At 45.5% G+C, this 14961-nt stretch overlaps 1 long non-coding RNA gene across 2 annotated transcripts; it reads right to left on the reverse strand.

The window, feature by feature from the left end:
• Positions 1–10682: 10682 nt before the first annotated feature.
• Positions 10683–14758, reverse strand: LOC144123198 (uncharacterized). 2 transcript variants are annotated; one of them, XR_013313041.1, is made up of 4 exons: positions 14607–14758; positions 14002–14104; positions 12978–13000; positions 10683–11120 (listed from the first exon to the last, which is right to left on the reverse strand). It is a non-coding gene; the product is annotated as an uncharacterized LOC144123198 (long non-coding RNA). The 2 variants fall into 2 exon arrangements; XR_013313042.1 differs by lacking the exons at positions 10683–11120; positions 12978–13000 and adding an exon at positions 13866–13885.
• Positions 14759–14961: the final 203 nt, after the last annotated feature.

Genomic DNA, 14961 nt, shown 5'->3' on the forward strand with positions numbered 1-14961 from the left:
CGTCGCACCGGGCTGTCCAACGCGAGTTGACCATTACAATAGCATCGGCCGTTTCGACCCACATTGAACATGAAGTTGAAGTTTCATGGCAGTTGCAAAAGCGAACTCATGCAAACGTGAGCACAAACTCAAACGCAAACACACCAGTAATCGTTATCATTCACTGCACTTTATTACACTAATCTAAGCTCCACACAGAACTAAGCTCAGCACGAAACGAAACGAACTCGAATGCGCGTAGTTTAACACTGCTTTAAACTCATCACTGCACTTTCCAACGGTTACATTGCATCCTTCTATATATGAGCACTGAACATAAGCCTTTTCATATGTAAGAAAAGGGCAATAACCTGAAATTTTCCGACTTTGCCTATCACTAGCCAACATCGAGCTCCCTTTACGCAAAAAAAAAACGCAATGTGGCTAATGTTTTCCAACGGGAAGAACGTTCAGTGTATCTCGGCTTATAAGAAGGATGAGGAGGACGAAGCGGCTTATAAGGAGAAGGAGGAGGAGGGAGAGGAGGATTAAAGGTGGGGAAGAGGAGAAGAAGAAGACGTTAACCGGTAGATGTATCCAGTTTGCTAAGCTGAACACAACAACAGTTTGCTACCCTGAACTGGGGGAAAGGGATGAAGGGACATAAAGGTCAGAGAGAAAAGAGGAGGGAGAAGAAAAACCAGAAGGCTAAAAGGCTTCGGAAACGTCACAGCCTGTCGTGCAAGTCCTACAATCCCAATGACCGCAGGAGGGTATGGCAGGCCCTCACCACCGATGATCGCCGCGGCCAGTGTCCAAGAATCTTGAAATCCGTTCGCGGGCGTGAATCTATGTGTTCTAGGGCACGGCGTAAATAATGCCTTTCAGAACTTTACGCTGGGCAGTCATAAAGAATATGAGATGTGGTCTCATCGCAGCCACAGATGTCACATGCAAGGTTGTCAGCCATGCCGATCACAGTAGATTGTGTGAACGCGACACCAAGTCACAGGCGACACAGCAAAGTTGCCTCATATCGTGGTAGGCTGGATGAATAATAATAATAATTGGTTTTGGGGGGGACAGGAAATGGCGCAGTATCTGTCTCATATATCGTTGGACACCTGAACCGCGCTGTAAGGGAAGGGTAAAGGAGGGAGTGAAAGAAGAAAGGGAGAGAGGTGCCGTAGTGGAGGGCTCCGGAATAATTTCAACCACCTGGGGATCTTTAACGTGCACTGACATCGCACAGCACACGAGCGCCTTAGCGTTTTTCCTCCATAAAAACGCAGCCGCCGCGGTCGGGTTCGAACCCGGGAACTCCGGATCAGTAGTCGAGCGCCCTAACCACTTAGCCACCGCGGCGGGGTAGGCTGGATGGAAGCCATAGCTTCAGGTCAGGCTCTGGGCATAATAGACGCGAGTTTGAAAAGTGGCCGGGATTTTTTTCAAGGCAAGCGTGATCTCCCGCGCCAGTCATCGAAGCCTACGCGCTGCGTCGGCTCTCGAGATGGGGATGGGCACAAAATCGCTCTCGTGGAGAGTTGTTCGCTCGACCTCGTCCGCGCGGTGGTTACCTGCGATGCCGATGTGCCCTGGCAGCCATTGGAAGACAATATAGTCCCATTTACTGATGACGATGTAGTGTAGCTCTCGGGTTTCCGCGACCGTTTTTTCATGAGATCGTGACGAAAAGCAGATTGTAAGACTTCGAGGGCTGATTTTCAATCAGTGAATACAGATCATTGCAGGGGTGCTTCTTCACTGATATGCTCAATGGCGACACGAATAGCGGTAAGTTCTGCACCAGTCGATGAAGCCCGGTGTGTTGGTTTCACTTTCTTTATCATGGTCCTTACGGGCTGACCGCGGAACCCGAGGAATTGAAAGGGGGACGGAGCCATGGGGTAAAACGTGAAGTCAGTGTCCATTCTTCTTATGCAAATATTCAAGATTGGTCTATTTTAATGCTCTCGGTGATTAATCTCACTTCCTTTTTGATTCCTGGTATGGAAAGAAGCACACGACGTTGGCGCAGGCTCCATAATGAAGAGGTTGGTATAGAGGCTAGTGAAGCGATGGGCAGCAATCATTTTCGCATGGGATGTACGCAGCCGGCTAGCAGGAGTACTGGCAAGATGGTGTGTGGAAATCTGAGAGAGTGGACGAATATGCGCTCACAAGGGGTCGATTGTTACGTAGGTAGTCACTGGATTCTCCTCGGCGATGAGTACTGTTGCGCCTGTAGACGCGCAATTTGGCAGCACTAGGCACGTCCGCAGAGCTTGAGCTTGAATACTTTCTAGACACCGTATGTTCGTTTGCCTCAAATTTCCTAGTGTAGGGATACTGTATCAAAAGAATCCCATGAATAATGCCGTGTAAAGTTGGAGCATCGACTGCACTGATGCTCCCCACGACTTCCCTCCGAGAAAGGAGAGAACGTGAACGATCGATTTCAGTCGCCTTTTCATGTACGAGACATGTGGGCTCCATTGTAGATTACGATCGAGAATTACTCCAAAAAAAGCGATGGCCTCTTTCGTAGGGTATTGTTGACACATATATACGTACGGGGTAATGGGTCATGCTCTTACGTGTAAAGGCAACAACGAACATTTTACAGTAGAAATCTCCAGGCCTTAAAGGCAGGGGTAGGCAACAAGAATGCTTGCTGCATTTTGAAGCCTTACTCGAACTTGTGGTCGCAAATTTCCTGATGCCCAGATACAAATATCGTCCTCATAGACTGAGAGTTGCGCCGAATGAGGTATTACATCGATAAGACTACAATAGCAAGATTGAAAAGCGTTGGGCTGAGTACTCCACCCTTTGGGACCCCACGGGAAGTGAAATGTGAAGACGTTCGTCTGTCCTCAGTCGGCATAAAGAGTGATGTGCTGGATAAATAACTGCGTATCCAGCAGAATATGGGACCACGCAGTTGCGCAGATTTCATAGAGTCCAAAATATCTTGATAAGTGAAGTTGTCGTGCGCCCTTTTAACATCCAGAAAAAAAGCCGCGGTGAAGCGCTTCAGATGCTCCAAATGTTGAACTGATGACACCACGTCAGTCACGCTATCAATAGACTAACGTATACGTTAAATCCCGGACATTAAATCTCGGTATATTTGGTAGCACTCCAGATGCCACTCAACTCGTGTAAGAACCATAGTTTATATTAGTTTGCCCGCGCAACTAGCAAATGCCATTTCACGGCACGATGCGGGGTCAAGCGGCGATATTCAGGGTTTACGGACTGGAACCAGATGACTTTATTTCCACGCGTCCGGAACTGTACCTGCACACCATGATGAGTTGAAGTGGTCTTAAAGAACACGTCGAGACTCCTGACCAAGATTTACAAGTGCAGAATATGTTACTCCATAGGGCCCCAGTGATGAATACCGTCTCCAAACAGCCATGGTGGCGTCTAGTTCTTCAATGGATAAAAAGAGGTTCATTCGCGGATTCCTATATCTATGCACTTCGTAGCAATTGAGAGGTGTGGATTGGTTCTAGGGGCCTGCTATTTTTGTGCAAAAGTCTTCATCCATTTTCGCTTCGCTACGTTCTTCATGAGATGTTCATAGACCACGCACCACACTCCGAATGCATGAGAGAGGTTTTCCAGGATCCGCCGATTCATAGAATGCCTTCCAGCGATCAGCCTGCGAGATTTGAATTCCGTGCTGTATTTTCTACTGCTTGCGCCTTGCATCGCTTTGTAAAGCGGCGGCTTTGTGCCCCTGTATCTTCGTTCTGCTCTTCGTCAGAGTGATTGGAGGCGCTGCAGCTCTGTATCCAAGTTTGTGAACTTTGGCATTGGAGTGAAGAACCATCTGGCGTTTTTCGTAGCCTCCTTGATGCGCTCTTCAATACCTTTTCTAATGACCTGCCTGCAGACATCTTCCATGAGGGTTTTAAACATCGACCAGTCTATGCGTACGAAGCGTTTGGCAGATCTGCACCCAGCGAGACCAGCAACGATAATATATGTGGGGATGTGGTCACTTCTATGCGTTTCTTTGTCGGTTAACCATCGGACGCGTCTTGCAAGGCACCAAAACCCAAACGCCAAGTCCAGATAGCTGCTGTAAGACAGCCGGCGAATGCACGTTGTATAACCGTCGTTAAGGCATTCTAGGTCGTGGTCAGATGTGAAACAGACAAGACTTCTTCCCTTCGAATTCATCCGTGTGCCTCCCCACATGGCGTGATGCGCATTAAAGTCTCCAGTGACGATCCAAGGCTCAGGTCTTACAGCCAGCAAGTCCGTCAGTCTGTCAGCGTCAAACCGTGTTGTTAGAGATAAGTACGCGCCCACAAGCGTAAACGTCAGGGTGCCCTTTTTCCCCGTTAGAAAGACGTAGGGGGAACCGTATGGTGCACATAAGTAGCCTCCCTTCTAATGCAGACGATGGCTTTGCTGTTACTCCTGTGCGTGCAGGATGCAAATGCTTCATAGGCAAAAATTCAGACGGGCTTTTGTAGATTGGGCTCACAAATTACAAGGATTGGAAATCTGTGTTTATAGACGTATTCGCGAATCTCCGAAATGCGGGAATTGAGTCCACGGACATTCCAAAGGACAATGGATGCTTCTAAGACTTAACTTTAAAATGCTATGCTAGGAGAGCCATTGCGCCTGCTACTGGAAAGTTGCAAGCACTGGATTTAGCGTGTCCAGTGCCTGCAAGGCATTCCGTCCTGATGGCGGGTGAACGCCAGACAGAATCACACGCATAACGTACATAGGGAACCTCAAGATGACGATCACCTGCACCTCCTTACCTAGGGCTGGATCTCGGCCTTGCGCTCGCTCAACTGTAGGCGTACGACAGTGGGAGCGTGGCGCGTGCTCAGACACCGAGGTCGGGCGTGTCTACGGCAGTAGTGGTCATGTCACCAGTGAACCACTCGTTTCGGATTCACCAGTCACCGGGATTACAATACTCGTTGGAAAGGGAGGACAAGTAGCAGGAGCGATGAAGGCTTCCCTGCCGCTGTCAGCCGATTGTCTAGTAGACCTTCGACGGTGAGAAAGACGCCGACGCACCGTAGAGGCGGCCTCTCTGTATGTTGATTGGTCTCGCATCATTTGCTTCAACATCACCCGTTCTTTCTTCAGACGGGGTCAGACTTTTGAAGAAGCGTCATGAAGGCCACGGCAGTTGGCACACTTGAAACCAGTAGCGCGGCAAATGTCACCGTTATGTGGCTCACAGCAAAGCGGGTACGCTATGCTGTTATCACAAACACCTCTTACATGCCCAATTTTCATGCACTTCCAGCACTGAAGCGGGTTCTGAACGAATCGGCGAACTGCATGACGAAACCGGTCACCCTTCTCAAGCTATGATATACAGTTTGCCTTTAAAGGTTAGCTTGACGCACCTTGACTTGCCGAGGCCCTGTAATTTGGTCATTTCGTCGCTGTTCATCGCTGGTTTAATGAGTATCAGCAGGTGATTATCGGTGAGTCGTAAATGACGCCAGCGGTCACGTTATTGTTTACAAAAACAATAGAGTGGACGGAGATGTCTTCGATCTTCTTGATGGTGGCTAGATTCCCCAAGGCACTCCGCTCCGTTACGTCAATGTCGATGGCAAGGAGGTTCATTGGGTTGTTGATCCTGACGTCCTTGATGACTCCCGAGACCCGAGTCTCGAGAAACACCGACGTAGCTTGTAGGAAGCTTTTAATAAATGATACCAGGGGCCCATTCAGCGCTGTTAATTTGAAGCACACTCAAATAATAAAATGACTATTAGTATTAAACACTTTCGCGCAGCTGCCACCTATGCAGTCCGGAAATAAATGGCGACTTCAGTGGAAAAGAATAAAATTAGGGTGATTAATTGGATCACTTGTCAAGGTCCATCCACTGCAGTAGATACGCGCCATTAATTCCTTGAAGATAACAGCAACTGAAGAGCATCCTTCTTACGCTCCCAATCTATCCAGTTCTGACTCTTTTCTGATTATGATTTATTCCAATTCTTACTAGATTGTCTTTTGCTCCCCAATGCACTTGAATTCTGATTGTATTCTAATTTCGACCCCGCCACTTCTAACAATGGGCCTCCTGGTTAGAACGTTGCGAGTCCTCATGTCACTACCGCCGTAGTGGCGCATCAGTTAGGGATGCGCCACTTCACGGGCAAATCGTTCTTTCAAACACAGCCACCAATGTGCGGCGCCCCGCCTGCAGGGGATGACATGGCAACGTTAATGGGTGTCCTCAGTGCCCTGGGGTCCTCTCTGCGTATCACTTTGTTATATCTTGGAGAGTCCTCATACCACAACTGGCACAGTGGTGTAGCCGTTCAGCGATGCTCCGGCAAGTGGCTGGTTCAAAAACAGCCACTGGTGAGGCTTGTGAGTCTCAGGATGCTCTTTGCGAGCTTTCCACTTATGCGCGTTGCCACACTAGACAGGTGTAAATTGCAGTGCATTGGTTTTAATTAATTTCGTTACCATTTGTCACGGGGAGGCAGGTAGCTCACAACCATTTGGCCAGGCTGCCACCTCCCATGGCTGCCAGGTTGTGATGGCTTCATAAGGTCAAGTCATTTCGCTCGACGTATCATCAATTTAACTGACCTGCTACAGTGGGAAGTTTGCTGCAATCCGGTAGGCATGTGTGATGACGTCACAAGGTCGCATGAACATGGAGGCGCGCGAGTCCCTTGCTTTTCTCGACACGCCAACACCGACGACAACGGGTTTTACGGTGAACGAGCTCCTAATGCTTTCACATTAAAAATACACTATTTGAAAACCCACTTTTTAAACAAAGCAAAGCCGACTCTCAGCGAAGGTGCACTGTTCGAGGTGGCATATTCAGCTCGCAAATCTATAGTTCATTCAGGTTCAGTGTTTATATTCGTGAATAACAACAACGAGCCTTCACGAAACTGAGCACAAACCGAATCGCCCTAGAAAAATGTCAGCAGTTTATTCAGTAACATTTTTAATGCTTGCATCTGTCATCCGTTCTCACTAAGCCGCTTTCGAGGGTCGCTTTCGTCACATGATGGAAATATCCTCTCTTCTAAACCCCTCCCCTTCTCTAACCGGCCACCAAGGAAATGCACGCCGGTGCAGCTGCAGTTTCAATGCATGGTATGTTCGGTGGGAAACCGCTTTTTTGCGTGTCACTGTACTGCCGTCCATATAGTAGACGGCGCACCGGGGAGTCTTCATCGCGCACATGGTGCACGTAGACGTTCGTGCACAAATTAACGAAGCTGGAAACAACAAAAAATTACAGCTACTAATGTTAATAATATTCATAATTAGAACGACCTACCAAATCTCCACAAGAAAGGAGCCAGTAAGTTCGCAAAGGTGGGAACGCGCTGAAGAATATTGACGAAACCCGCGAATTGCTGCGATACCTGTCTGCCTGCTTGCTTTTCTATCTATATGTCTGTATGGTGTTTTATGTTTTTTTATTGCCCGATCTACACCTGTGTCTGTCGGTCTGTGCTTTTTTTTAGTTGAGAAGGCAGCAGAACCCCTCCCGAAACTGGAGAAATCCGTCACATCGAACAGTAATACAAGCAAGCAGAGCATTAGAGATTAGAGTAGAGGAAAACGTCGAGACCCGTCAATCAGAAATCAAGATAGGTTATCTCGCGCACGGCAAAGATACCGAAGGCTTTCTGGTGCACGATGCCGGTTTGCGCTTTAAAAGTTATTCGTGACTGATAGGCTTCTGTGTTTTGTTCTTGGTTTTGTTTTCGTTTTGTTTGTGCGCTCACTCCTTTTATCTGTAATTAACTGAAGGCCAGGCAGATAAACTCCTCTAGCTTGCACAACTTCCACATCATGCCGCGATGCGCCGAGTGCTCAAAATCACCGCGGGAATTTCAAATATTCGTTACATCCCATTGATCTTCTATGGCCGTCGGAAATGGTTGGTATGAGCCCATGAAGCCTTTTATAGTTCAGATATCTGCTGGTAAGAGTGAACCTGATATCTGCCATATGGACGCAGAACCTCTGGAGATTCTCTAGTTTCCTCAGAACAGCAAGTTTAAAATGTTACTTTTTAGTTACGTGGTGGTTGTAGCAGGCAGCCATCATCTAACGCTCATTGTTGATGTCCAGGAAAGGTGGTCCTGCGTGCTGACAAAATGAATGCAAGCAGTTGATAGTAAGCGGTTTTTTGTGTCTTCTCTTCCCACTGTGGACCCCTTTTTGCACGATTTCGTGTATGATGTTCAGAAACGAAACTTCGCGGCGATATGCACTGATGCATTTGTTGGAGAAGCTGCCTCTTCCTATATGATCCGGCGGACCACTAGATGAGGCTAAATGGGAGCACACACGGTTCGCGAACCCTTTCCAACAGAGGCATAAATTGTTCATTTAAGGACTTTTCTGAGATAATTGTTTCTTATCGACAATTTCTCTGAAATGCAGTATTAGTAGCCACGTGACACATTTGCGACATATCAAGCCTGCAGCTTTGTTTGATATCCAGAAACTTCTCAGCTGGTGACGCACGTTTTCACTTCCCAAATTCTAAGGCCTGACTTTTGTTGCACCAAGTGGTGAAGGCAGGGATTTAGTTTTTAACTTCACCTGCTTTGGTTCCTTACTCTTTCTAGATGCGTAGCTGGATCCAGCAGTCTGGGAAGCCTTGGCTCGGCATGCTAAACTAGAGATTGTTTCTTGCGCACTCATCGTGTCGACACTTATCAGACAATTGGTGCAACTGGGAACTTTTTGCCACATCGTATTGCATGCACCTATCTTGCTCCTGCGCACAAATCACAACAGGATCTCCGCACAAACAAATCCATATGTAGGGAGTGCGCTCGTCCTGTGCGCTTCTTTTTTGTGTCCCGACCTTAGCGGAGTTTTTATGTTTGCAAACGTTTCTTTTCATGCCAAAATATGCAGGCGTAAAAAGTTGCGTCCATAGTTTCTGCTACACGAAGTATAATGGTAGACTAAGCCCATATTTGTTTGTTCAATGCTACTGTTAGAAACGGGCCACAGAACGCAGTCCTACAGCATGCCGTCAAGGCCAAAAATGTGCTGGCACGGCGACGACAGGATGATCATGACATCTTCGCACTGCGCTTACTAAAACACATATCAGCTTCTACTGTGGGGTCAGGGTGTCGGAATACATTCCTACTATGTTGATCCCGGAGCACAGTAGTATTGGTACAGATTAAAATGCATGTTCACACTAAGTTTCTTATTGGTATCCTTGTCCGACAAATGCTTGATTCTTGATTCTTAAGTGCCGAAGCAATTCCCAGAATGCGAAACTAGGCTGTTGCAAACTGTATCTGCATGGGACACGTTGCTTAGATTCACTACTAGTTTCCATGCTGTAGGTCAACTAGCAAGGGTTCCATTGGCTCAGCACCTCATTAAATATTCAAATATTAATATCCGACGGTAAAACCTGAAAACCTGAAATGTGGAGAAGTAACTAGGCTACTGAGTGGCTCTTTTTTTTCTGCCGAATAAGAACTGCCTATGAACAGATGTCTTTGTTCAAAGAAATGTTGATGCAGCGAAGACAGCAAAAAAGACATTGTCAGTTCTGTGCAAATATGAATGCTTCGGGTGCCTATGAGATGTGGGCTCAATAACCTGCAATGTATTTTTGGCTGAAGATGTCCGTCTTTATATATGCACTTTTAGAGTGGCTTACCTCATTTTCTTTGCCAATAATAGGCATTTAGAGATGCGGACGTCCCATACAATCCTCCTTTATTGGCTTTTATTAAATTTTGCTGGACGTAGAGCTTACAATTTTATATTGGTTCTTGTTTCTTTCCGACTTTCTGCCAGCACTCTAAAGGTAGTCACTGTGGCGATTAGTTGTTTACCCCAGGCTGCGAGATCGAATCCCGGCCACGACAGCTTCATTGCAGTGGCGACAAGCTGCAATGACACTCGTGTGCTGCGTGATTTCCGTCTATGACAAGTAACTCCGGGCAGTCGATATTATTCTGCAGCCCTTTCTGTCTACGCCACGCTCTAAGCCATATGTGCCTACAGCCTAAATAAATCTTCCGAACGTGGAAACACACATTCTGCATCACTGCACAATTCTCCAGTTTAGGCGAAAGTGTTACAGGTAGATAGAGGGTAACGCTCACACTTGCGACGGCCTTATTATAAAGAAGATTAATAACCCTAGAGAGAAACACAAAGAACTACTCGGCACAGAGAATAATTAGTACTGCATTAATGGCTCTGATGTTGTTGTAGAATGGGAAATCAAAGTCTAGCTTTCATGGAATGTCTCAACTTTACCCTTACTACCTTCGCCGCCCTCAGTGCCTCATAATAAGAAATGGCGCGACAAACACAGTATCTCGGAATAATTTCAACCTTATTTTAAGAGCGACCAAAAAGTAATGTTTTTGTTGCGCCATTCCGCTCAGGGAATCTAGGTACCGACCAGCCCAAGTAGCCACTATTCTTAAATTCAGCGCCGACGTGGGCAAGGGTAATCTGGGCCACGCCACCACAAAGGAAATACTACTTATTCGTCTCTCCTCAGACTCGCCTGGACGTTCTTCTTAGTAGGCAAAGTAACGACAGCTTCTGTCAATCTCCCCTTCTTTGATCACATGATAATATTAAGTGTCCCACGAATGGTCCGCGAGCACGGCAGATGTCGCTGCAAAAGGCAAGCCACCTCATTGCAGTTTCCGTAGTCGTTCTAAATTAGCCGTTAATCGTTTATTTTTCCTCATCAAAGCCACCACCTGCCGACTTGAATTCGTCACGTATCCAACACAGGAAGGAACGCGACGATATTCTCTCATAACGCGACGATATTCTCTCTTGGATGCTGAACGTCAACGAGCAATATTAGAAGACCAGCGCAGCGACACTCCGGCGGACACGTGCGTAGGTACAGCCCGTATTGATACCCGGCATCCAGTTGCACTGGCGCTGCCCGAATTCTCATCCAATGACATTAATGTTAGGGCGAGGTCGAGGGCGACGCGGGGGTTGAGGAAGGACGCTTCCTGGGCGCCAAGGTATTGCGAAGCACGGCACTCCTAATCCGCAAGGCAGGCCGCCCTTCAGTCCTGTTAATGGTTCCTGTAGATCTCCCACGACATAGTCTTTGAAGAAAGAATCCCCATCTGTAAAAGAAATTGTGGGTGTTGTTTAGTGTCTGCATTGGATCTTCCGAGCACAAATGTGGGCTTTTTACACAACAGGAAGGCTCTTTATCTAACAAAGCAACAATTATGCAGGGTTGCACCTTTACATAGCACGTACAATGCAATTGTTTCATGAGGTAACATAGGACTACGTCCGATATAGTTTTCATTGACCTGGTTCTTGTTCTTGTGATTTCGTTCGGGTTATTCGTTCACCTGCTTTTGTTCTGTTATTATAATACCTATGCTTATGTAGTTTTTTTTTCGTTTTTGGTTATACTAACTACTTATCCTATGTTCGTGCCTTTGCAGTGTACGTTGACAATATTTATTCTTTACTCCATATCTGTATAAATGTAATAAGTACCATTTTTCAACATTTTGTAAATATTTACACAATGCGATCGACAGTAGACTTATTCAATCCGCTACTTCATTCTTTACGTGGTAGCTTTGCTGTATTTGCGTTCTACCATTTGTTATTTTTCCTTAACACGCTCACTGCTTGAATGTTCTTGCTAATTCAAGACCACTATTTTGTCAACATAACTATGCCCTCCTCTAACAACGTCAGAAGAGATAAGCAGTGTGCATAAATAGATAATCTAAATATGCCTTTGATTTGGGTTGAGGTGCCTTGTCATTGCTTTTACAGTGCAATTCTTCTGCATGGCTTTTATAACTGCTCTACTTCGAAATACTATAAAGCTAAATACGAAATTGTTCCAAACCTCTACCGGTTTTAGTCATATAAATAATGTTTGATATGTGGGTATTGAAGACACGAGGATGAAATAACGCCCGATGTGCGACGGGGCGAATGCAAAAACATTCGTAAGACTTCACTATTTAGGAACTGAGCCAATGCAAATGGAAGCACCACACTCGAAGACAGAAGCTGCTGGACGCAACGTGCCACTAAGCGCAAAATGCGAGGTAGCTAAGTGCGAGGTAGCCGCTTTTAATACATAGGTTACCTGCATTCAACAACACCCTGCAGTGTCAGTGTGTTCCTTCCGGAGGCATGATGTGTCGGCGCACGGAGAATTTCATAGATAGAAAGGTAAAGAGGAGGAAGGAAAGAAAGGGATGTTAACCAGAAAGGGGTTCCAGTTGGCTACCCTTCGATGGAGAAGAGGGATTAGGGGACTAAGAGGAGGAAGAGAGAAAGGGAAAAGGCGTAACACACAAACACACGTACAACGCTCAGGCCTCTTCTCACCCCACGTACTATTCTTGAAGAATTTGATAGGAAAGGTTAAGAGCAATGCGAGTCTACTTCTAAGATTTCAAAATAATTGTAACCTTATTTTAAAAGCTCAGCATAAATAACATGTATGCGCACTAATTTTTCCATGTGTCTATTTTAAAGCTTATTAGATTTAATGAAACGTTCGTAGAGTAGCACCTCATTCTTTGCTTATAATACAGTTTTTCTTTACAGTTCCTTTGCTGAGTATGCAACCGAAATAATGCGCCCGCACTTGTTCGCTGGGCTATCTAAAGGTAATCTTATTTCTAGTATTTTACACAAAACAAGCAAAGTTACACCCATTTTCGCCCTAATATAATATCCTGAATTCTTCAAATATATTAGGAGCGAGTAACCAGGTCGCAAAGCTATGTTTGCAAAGACTTGAAAACTATTCTTCCGACTACATTGCTTCGGCCCATTGATTGTGACAAAAATGTGGGCTATTTTAATGCCCTTAAAGACACAATGCAACGCTGCTTGCAATACTGAAAGATGGCCTGTGAATCTTGAAAATGTTCCAACATTCAGTCTAGACTTTGTTAACATTCGGACTATTTAGATGGCCGCAGAATAATACGCACCTTTCCCGACTTCATCTTGGCCCCTGTAGAATGAGAGAAGAAAACAGATAACTGTTACGGCGTTTCTCACAACGCCAAGCACGCTGATCAACAATACTCAGATTTTTTTTAAATCCAAGATCCAAATTCTCGCAATAGAAACAGGTTTATAGTGCGCCAGTCATCGATTGCTCAGGTACGTACGACTGTGCATGAAGAGGAAACGATAAAAAAGGGTTCACCATGATAGTAAGTTCCACTTGTACAATACGGCACTGACTAGCGTCCATCAAAGCTGTCAAAGAAGAGGCTACATCGCCCATACCTGAATATATATTGCGCGTCTCTTAGTGAGGTAAGTACCATTACTATAGGTCTGACCGTCCGCATGTCGCCATACGTCTCCGCAAAGAGCATCTCCACAGAACATTACCAGCTGAGAATTACGTTTGTAAGCGGTATCCGCACTTCTGAATGTCTTCTCTCGCTTTATTCTGCTTTATTGCTTTTTTTATTGTACCGATACATTATATTGGCCCCAGTTTTTCTCTCTAATGTTTTTTTTCAGTCTTGTTATTTGGTCAATCACTATTTTTACCTCGATTTCTTTTTGGCATTCGATTTCTCGGTATCTCTACAGTGTTGGTGTTTCACATTCTCAGCATGTTATACTCTCGTAATTAGGACATTTGGGGTTTTTCTGAATAAGTAAAAATGTAAGTGGTACCAAAATGAGACAAATGCACAACATTGTAGGGTATTATAAGCGCACACGGGCTTTTCTAACAAACGCTGGCAATTACACGGAACATTACACGGAACGTTTAAGGCTTCATATATAAACTTTACCCAATCAAAATAATTAAAACCTAGGGTTTTCCCTCAAGTGCACTGTTCGCCGTAAACTTACGCATTAGTCGGGGCTCCATCTGGAAAGAACACGTCAAGTTTTACTATCAACTCCTAGGACAATAAAAGGAGTTAAGGGGAGAAGAAAAATACTGTTTTGAACACATTTCGAAGTCACAGAAACTGATTTACTTACCAGCGGTGAGACCGGCAAGTAAACATAGAAATAAAATGCCGACACACTTCATGTTCACTCCTAGTTTCAACTTGCGCTTTGTGCCTCTTCTGGACGCGCTCGTCTGAATTAAAATACATGCATATTTTAGTGCTGCGAATCATCATTATATTGGACATTATTCCAGTTTATCAGTAACTCTGTGTAGAAGTCGTCAGATAGGTATAAAGGGAATTTGAGTTATACATGTTGCTGCCTTTCTTGGTGAATATTTGACAGCCGGGAGAAGCACCGCGAGCTAAGGACAACAACGAAAAGAAAAAGCGAGGCGTGCACGCATATCCTTCCTCTCTTTCTTCATTTACTTCTAATGTTTGATTTGCGCTCCCGCTCTGCTACTGAATTCACTGAAAAAAAAAATCCAGAATTACATCACTCGGTTTTACTACTACACCAATTGCGCATTCCACTGCGGTGCTGCCAATCTATAAAAACAGCTTGGCCATACTGCTTTAACGTCAGCAATATGCGGCGCTTTTCTTGTTCCTTTGGATAGATGTAACTTAGGAAATACTCCTAATCTAGAACATTTAAGAGACGATTACAAATGGAACAAACGTGCTTACCACTCGTCGCCTGGGAGCTGAGTTTGGCTGGTCAGAGATGCTCAGCGCATGTGAACAGCACCCAGCTAACACGATGCAGGCCGTTCAGAATCAACAAGCCGCCGGTGTGCAGGGGCTCAAAGTCTGACTGCACTTATATGTTGAATTTAGCGACCACATGGGTGGGGCTCAAATATTGTTTGGGGAAGTTCCTCATTGAAGGGCAATTGTTGGTTGCCTGTCTTATCTTATCGCTCGATTAGGATCCTCCCTGCCTAGGTTTGCGGAACAAAACAATATGAGAATGGCGACTGGTATTGCTACAGGTCTCCTCTTCTTTGCATCGATAAAGGACAGGTTATTTGGTGAGAAAATC

The sequence above is a fragment of the Amblyomma americanum genome, chromosome 3 (genome assembly GCF_052857255.1).
Source record: "Amblyomma americanum isolate KBUSLIRL-KWMA chromosome 3, ASM5285725v1, whole genome shotgun sequence".
In the NCBI taxonomy this organism is placed as follows: Eukaryota; Metazoa; Arthropoda; class Arachnida; order Ixodida; family Ixodidae; genus Amblyomma; species Amblyomma americanum.